Source organism: Crinia signifera, chromosome 4, assembly GCF_055691185.1.
Source record: "Crinia signifera chromosome 4, ASM5569118v1, whole genome shotgun sequence".
NCBI classification, from domain to species: Eukaryota; Metazoa; Chordata; class Amphibia; order Anura; family Myobatrachidae; genus Crinia; species Crinia signifera.
Window position 1 is genome coordinate 211,698,140 of NC_139220.1, and position 7,485 is coordinate 211,705,624.

The following is a 7,485-nucleotide window of genomic DNA, read 5'->3' on the forward strand; positions in this document are numbered from 1 at the left end:
TGGAGGCTGGACCACTTGCTCAACCTGTGGCTCTGCAGAGGAAGATGCTGCCGGTTCATCCTGTGTTTCTGCTTCTTCTAGGATAATAATTGAAAACAATGTCACCATCACATACACACAAAAAACTATCTTACCAAATACAATGCATTACTGTGACTTACCATCAAAAGCAGCCTCAAAGACCTCCACCGGGAGCTCACTATCCATATTGGATATCCCCCTGACCTCGGCCACATCAATGACATCCAAGGCGTCCTGCTCCAGGGGGGTATATTCCAAATTATCTGGCATAGGCCCCCTCCCGGTGGACATGCTGTGGTTGTACCGGTCAGTCATCTTCCTTTTCAGTGTAGTTTTGAAGTCTGACCACCTACAAGTTCAAAAATACAAATATCACCATGAGATATGTGCACCACTGTGCTAGTAAACATCATGACTACGTTACATTTCCTAGTGTGGGTGATCTTATGTTTTTTAGGCATATGTTTCCCACACACACATTAATGTCTCCATTATGAGGCATTTCAGTGTCTCATCTCATTCATTAGGCCACTAAATGCACATACATAGATCACTATGCAGAAATGACATCATCCATGGCCAAATTATGCACCTCCACCTGGTGTGAAACTACACATTCCACCACAGCTTGACAGTGTTGTTATTATGGAGTAATTTAACTATGGGAAGCATACTGGGATGTGTAGTTTCTCACCAGCTACATGTGCACAGTTTGGACATTCTTGTTTCAGTAGCATCATATGGAACATGTTACAACAACTCTTTTTCAACAACACACTTTCTGTTGTCCCATCACATACTTCACATGAGCAGAACTGTGCCCATAACCTCACATCACACCAATGGTGCATGTTTCATATATAAATGTGGGTTATTAGACATGGTTGTGTTCACATGTGACATTGAAGTGTAGCACTATCTACAAACACACCTTTCTATTACTCTCAAAACATACATGTAACATATGTACACACATATGACATTATCAGGGGGAGAAACACACTTGCCTTTTCTTCACTGATAGCCAATCTCTGACCACTGTTGACACCTGGTTCACTTCCTCTGTGATCTTCTCCCAAAGGTTTCTCTTTGCACTGGCACTCGGCTTCCTGGTAGCCAATTCGATCCATTCTCGTGCCCTGGGCACTAAAATTCTCAATTCTGCCTCTAGCAATGCAGGGTTTCTCTTTTTGGTGGTGGTATCCTGCTCAGTCCTCGCCCTAGATGTTGCAGCTCGTTTTCTGGTGGCCCCAGTTCTCTCACCATGCACCTGCTGGGTCACACCTGTTTGTAGAGATGCAACCTCTTGTTCTGGCTGGTTGCTTGGCCCTTGTGGAGCTGGTGGAGTTTGAACAGGGCCTGTTAGTGAGGGGCCCGCTTGGTCTTGCAGCCTACTCCTCTCTTGGGCCCTCCTTCTCCGCTCCTGTTCCCTCTTGGTCAAAGCTTCAAGCAGGGATTCTGCTGTAGCTCTCTGTAGGGCGTCCTCTGCTGCGGAATCATCTGAGTTAGACATGTTTGCAGCAATTATGGCCTGCATCTGACTTGATATTTATATGCTAAACTCCTGCCTTGAACAAGGGGCGTATACTTTTCACCGCAATGTAGCAGCTAAATTACACAGATAATTTCCGTCGATAATTACCGCGGAAATTACGCAGGTCTCAACGCACCTGAGCATTCACCTGTACATGCACATACACAGGTTATGGTGTGTGTATATCAGAACGGTCCGCGTAAGTTTCTATTCGCATACATATTGTTAATGTAAGAAGGATTAATAAAGTTAATAATAAACAAACAAGTTTTTAGACCAATCAGCAACCACCAAAAGTTATATATGTACCTGCAATTAATAACTGCGCCATTGCCAATATGTCTTCAACCAGGGCTAACTCCTTTTCCATCCAGGAGCTGGTGGCCTTGGTTGAGGTGATGGACCGGCGCCTGGGGCCCAGGGGCCCATATGTCTCCAACAGGGAGAAGCGGCGGGCATATAATGCTGCCCGCCGCTTAATCTACGCCCGGACCGGCGTCTGCAGAAGCCTGGGCCAGGTGGAGAGGCGCTGGTCAGACTTGCGGCGGAGGCAGCCAAACCTGCTATGTAGCATACGCCACCATATTGCCCGCTGTAAGTATATAATTTACACATATTTTCGCGTTTTGTAGCAATGAGTTCTGTAGTTTGAAAACATGTACATGAGTATGTGGGGGTGTATATGGGGTGTATATGGGGTGTATATGGGGTGTATATGGGGTGTATATGGGGTGTATATGGGGGGTATATGGGGGTATATGGGGTGTATATGGGGGTATATGGGGGTATATGGGGTGTATATGGGGGTATATGGGGGTATATGGGGTGTATATGGGGTGTATATGGGGGTATATAGGGTATATGGGGTGTATATGGGGTGTATATGGGGGGTATATGGGGTGTATATGGGGTGTATATGGGGTATATGGGGTGTATATGGGGGTATATGGGGTGTATATGGGGGTATATGGGGGGTATATGGGGTGTATATGGGGTGTATATGGGGGGTATATGTAATCCCTCTGTTTTTGGGTGTAGCATATCATTTAGTTAGCTTGTTACATTTATTAAATATAGCTGCAATGATAATTTGTAAGGTTATGAGCATGACTAATGTGAGTTTTTCTATCCCCCACATTTATGAAACCCAAACTTCGATTGCTATGGCATCAACATGAACATTTCAGCACGCGCAAGGGCACGCATGGAAGCCCGGGAGGAGGCAGCCTGGGAGGAGGCAGCCCAGGAGGAGGAAGTGGAGGCGGAGGAAGGGCCTGAGGAGGAAGAGGAGGCGGAGGAAGGCACTGAGGAGGAAGAGGAGGCGGAGGAAGGCACTGAGGAGGAAGATGATGATGAGGAGGAAACATTGGGGCCTGCTGGAGCCCACCCCATATCAACCTCCCCTTCCACCAGCCACTCCCCTAACCCCACCCACACCCCTACCCCCACCCCCACCCCCTCCCCACCCCATTTTCAACCCCCCTACACCCAGAGGCGTAGCGAGGGCGGTGCCGGTGGAGCACCAGCTCCGGGCGCAGGGGACTATCATGGCGCCGGAGCTGTGCCGGCACCGCCAGCTCGCCCGCTTCCCTGCGCTCTCTATGCCGCGCCATCTGCCCCCGCTAGCTCCCGGCTCCCCGCTGTGTCCCGGAGACGCGGTGCTATTTAAAATTCACGTCTCCCGCTGGACCGCGCTAGCCAATAGGCGCTTGCGTTCCAGCAGCCAATCAACTGGGGGCTGCTGGACCGCGAGCGCCCATTGGCCAGCGCGGTCCAGCGGGAGATGTGAATTTTAATAGCAGTGCATGTCTCCGTCCCAGCGCATAGGCGTGCGCACGGGGGTTGCCGGGGTTTCACCCCCCCCCACACGATTGCAGCCAGGGCACTGGTTTTTACCTTATCTCCGCTCCTGTCATCGAGCCCGGAGCTGGGGGGGGGGTTGGAGAGGACGGGACTGACATCGAGCCCAGAGCCGAATCATGAGGACACTGCTGCCCAGAGCAGAGCCTCACCATGAAGGGGGGAGAAAAGGGAGAGGACCCACTGCTGACGCCTTTGCTGGACAGAAATGCTCCGCACAGAGAGGAGGAGCCGCTGCCATTGTGTGATGAAGGAGAGAAAGTAATGGTGAGCATCCCAGCATCTGTTTGTCTTTGCCCCCCCCCCCAACTCTTCCCTCTGTCTATGCTGCCCCTCCATCCATCTGTGCTCCCCCTCCCCTCGTCCATCTTTCTATCTATGTTGTTCTATCTGTCCATCTTTGCCCCCCCCCCCTGTCTGTCCTGTGCCGTATAATATGTAATGGGCATTACAGTGTGTCAAATAATGTGTAATGTGCATCATGTGTGTCAAATAATGTGTAATAATGTGTAATGGGCACCACAGTGTGTGGCATATGTAATGGGCATCACCATGTGTTGTATAATGGGCATCATGGTCTGAGGCGTAATGTGTGAGGCGCAACATCTAATGGGCATCACGGTGTGAGGCATAATGTGTAATGGGCATCAAGGTGTAAGGCGCAACGTGTAATTGGCATCACAGTGTGAGGCGTAGCGTGTAATAGGCATTATGTGTGGCAAAATGTATAATGGGCATTATGGCATGTGGTATACTATGTAATGTCTGTGTGACGTTTAATAGGCATTACGGTTTGTTATATAGTATGTAATGGGCATCAAGTGTGACCTTATGTGTAATTGGCAATACAGCATGTGGCTTTATGTGCAATGGGCATTACTGTGTGTGGTATAATGTTAGGCCGATTCCCCTTTTTGCCACGCAAGAGCCCCGCCTACTACAAATCGGGGGGGGGGGGAAACATGCCCTTGCTCCGGGCACCGTGGCACCTAGCTACACCGCTGCCTACACCTCCCCACCACCCACCCCCAAACCTCTCCAATCCCCATTCCAACTCACTACCTCTATCCAAACTCCAATCCCATCCCCCTTGCTCCTGACCCCCCCAACCACCGGACACCCAACCAGCGGCGAGCAGGATGTCTCATCTAGCCGTAAGTAAATAATGGGCCTAATGTTTACCTACACATTTCTACACATAAACAATCACAACAACCACATATGTGTATCCAACATCATCCAGGAACAAGGGTCCCCTTATTATTATTATTATTATAATTTTATTTATAAGGCGCCACAAGTGTTTCGCAGCGCCGTACAAAGGAACAATACAGGGAGACAAAACTTGGCATAAAATTGAATAAATAACAAAAATACAGTACAAATAAAGAGCACCACAGTTCAATACACATTACAGCTTAAATGTAAGTAGTGAGGACCCAATCAACATACAACTAGAGGCTTGAGGCCAATGATGGAGATGAGTATGAAGATGGTCACTGAGTGTTGGGTAAAGGAGAGCTGTGAGTGAAATGTGAAGAGAAGTGGGCTTTGACAACAGGAGGGAAGAGGGCCCTACTCGGAGGAGCTTACAATCTAGTAGGAAGGGGAGACAGACAGATTACAAGAGGTGCAAGCGAGGGGGTGGTGGTTAGATAGCAGGATGTAAACAGGCAAGGGGTCGGAGAACCAGCTGGTTTATGCAGTGGAAGGGTACGCTTTGATGAATAGGTGAGTTTTCAGTGCCCGTTTGAAGCTTTGCAAGGTCGGGAGAGTCTAATGGAGCGAGGGAGTGCGTTCCACTGAAGGGGTGCAGCACGGGCAAAGTCCTGTACTCTAGCATGGGAAGCAGTGATCAGGGTGGAGGAGAGACGACAGTCGTCAGCTGACCGAAGAGGGCGGGAGGGTGTATGAATGGAGATGAGGTTAGAGATATATGGAGCAATGGAATTAGAGATGGCCCTGTATGTGAGTGTGAGGTGTTTGAAGAGGATTCTGTAGGGGAATGGGAGCCAGTGCAGATTTTGTTGAAGGGAGTAGCAGGAGTTAGAGCGGCGGGAGAGGAAGATAAGCCTGGCTGCAGCATTGAGGACAGATTGGAGAGGAGCTAGTTGGGATTGAGCGAGGCCAGTGAGAAGAGCATTACAGTAGTCAAGCCGTGAGATGACTAATGAGTGGATGATCAGCTTAGTTGCACTCTGTGAATGTGAGAGAAAGGGCCTGATGCGAGCAATGTTGCGTAACTGGAACCGGCAAGAATGGGCCAGGGCTTGGATGTGGGGTGCAAAGGAGAGGGAGGAGTCAAGAGTGACACCCAGGCAGCGGAGTTGGGGAACAGGGGAGATGATGGTGTTGTTAACAGTGATAGAGATATTAGTAGGGGGCATAGCTCTGGGTGGGGGAAAGATAATAAGTTCGGTTTTGTCCATATTCAGCTTCAGAAATCGCTCAGACATCCAGGTAGAGATGGCAGCAAGGCAGTTGGAAACTTGAGAGAAAACAGTGGGGGACAGATCAGGAGAGGAGAGGTAGATTTGGGTGTCATCTGCATAGAGGTGATATTGGAAGCCAAAGGAGTTAATGAGTGCACCCAGAGAGGAGGTGTACAGAGAGAACAGAATGGGGCCAAGGACGGAACCCTGAGGGACCCCGACAGGAAGGATAGAAGGTGGTGAGGTAGAGCCAGAGGCAGAGACTGAGAAGGAACGGTTGAAGAGGTAAGAGGAAAACCAGTTGAAGACTGTGCCAGAGAGGCCAATGTTTTGGAGTGTGTGGAGGAGGAGAGGGTGATCCACAGTGTCAAAGGCAGCAGATAGGTCCAAAAGGATAAGCAGGGAGAAGTGACCCTTGGATTTGGCTGACAGCAGGTCATTGGTGACTTTCACTAGGGCAGTCTCAGTGGAGTGAAGTGGGCGAAAGCCAGATTAAAGGGGATCTAGGATGGAGTGGTCAGACAGGTAGCTGGTGAGACGCCTGTAAACCAGCCGTTCTAGTATTTTAGAGGCAAATGGGAGAAGAGAGATAGGGCGGTAGCTTGTGGGAGATAAAGGATCCAGGTTAGGTTTTTTAAGAATAGGCGAGACCAGAGCGTGTTTGAAGGGTGAGGGAAAGATGCCAGTAGAAAGAGATAGGTTAAAGAGGTGAGCAAGGTGGGAGCAGCCAGTGGGGGAGAGGGAACTGAGGAGACGGGAGGGGAGAGGGTCCAAGGGACAGGTAGAGGGGGGAGAGGATGAGATGAGGGAGCGGACTTCCTCAGCTGTAGTAGGGCAGAAGGATGACAGAGTGGGGTAGTTGGTAGGGGAGGATGATTGGGGTGGGTGGGCAGCAGAGGGGGTATGGAAGGAGATATCATGTCGGATTACCTCAATTTTAGAGAGGAAGAAGGAGGCAAAGTCAGTGGCAGTGAGGGATGAAGGGAGGAGGGGTGGTGCAGGGCGAAGTAGAGTGTTGAAAGTATCAAAGAGACGTCGGGGATTGGAGGAATGGGAAGAGATGAGAGATTTGAAGAAAGATTGTTTGGTATAGGAGAGAGCAGCGCTGTAGGAGGAGAGAATAAACTTGAAATGGAGGAAGTCTTCCAGAGAGTGAGATTTCCTCCAGAGGCGTTCAGCAGAGCGTGCACATTTTTGCAAGAATCTAGTTATTTTGTTGTGCCAGGGTTGTGGTTTAGAGCGTCGAAGGGGAACAGTGTGGAGGGGGGCTACAGAGTCGAGAGCAGAGGTGAGAGAAGAATAATAGAAAGAGGCAGCCTGGTTGGGGCAAGTCATGGTTGAGAGAGGAGAGAGGAAAGTCTCCAGGGAAGACTTGGTGGTTTTCTTGAGTGTGGCCATGCCTCACCCCTTAAATAATTTACATAACAGTACATCCAATGAGATATCCGACATTAGTGGTGTTGTAGTTATGTGGGTCCAGGTGTTGTGTAACTCCACTTCCCAGCATGATGTGAAACATTAATTTATAGATTGTTTTGTTAATAGTGTGTGAGGCCATGGGGATGCATGCTTTACAAACATAGCTTTAGGCCTATAATTTGAACAGCAATGTCCTAAATTTAAAATAGTAAGTAGTGC